Consider the following 738-nt stretch of genomic DNA (forward strand, 5'->3'; position numbering starts at 1 on the left):
CTAAATTATGGACACAGATTGAGCCAAGACCTCGCTTAGCGTTTTCACTCCCTTAATATTTATGTTTCCTGACCTTTTTCTTCTTTTTGCCATATTTTTTCCTGTTTCCCTGTTCATTACAAAACCACCATTTGAGATGTAAAGAAAGCCCTAAAAATGCAGTCATTCAGTGAAGGATTAAAGGACTGAATGTCAAAAGATCCAATGTGGTGGTTTTATGTATGAATTGTTGCACAAATAACTTTAATTTATGAGACTAATTTAACTGTTTTGTAAAATAATTTAAAAATGCATAGTTGAAAAAGAACTTTAGCGAGCTGGTTATGCTAAAATTGATTCCCATTTATAGTTTTGCTTTGTTTCTACCATCTAACATTTCTCAAATATTGAGTTAACAATACAAGAACTCTACTGTCTTAAAAGCTGTTTCCTTAAATGGGCTAAAAACCTAATATTATCTGTGATAAGGTGATTTATTTTTTTTACCATGATTTGAATATTTCAGGAGGTAAAAGAAATGTCACCCAAGATGAGAAACTTTAATCTAAACCTTTTTAAAGAAAAATTGGAAACCAATAATAACTAGAGAAGTTGCATTTCCTGCGAAAATGCAGTGTGAATGCTTTTTTTGCTGAATAATTTTGCTGAAAGCGGCTGAAGATATGCTGAACAGCTGAAGTTTAATGAAAACGCAAAAAGTGAAACAGAAGCTAATTTGAAGAAGATTTGCATAAGATA

The sequence above is a fragment of the Kryptolebias marmoratus genome, linkage group LG9 (genome assembly GCF_001649575.2).
Source record: "Kryptolebias marmoratus isolate JLee-2015 linkage group LG9, ASM164957v2, whole genome shotgun sequence".
Lineage (NCBI taxonomy): Eukaryota > Metazoa > Chordata > Actinopteri > Cyprinodontiformes > Rivulidae > Kryptolebias > Kryptolebias marmoratus.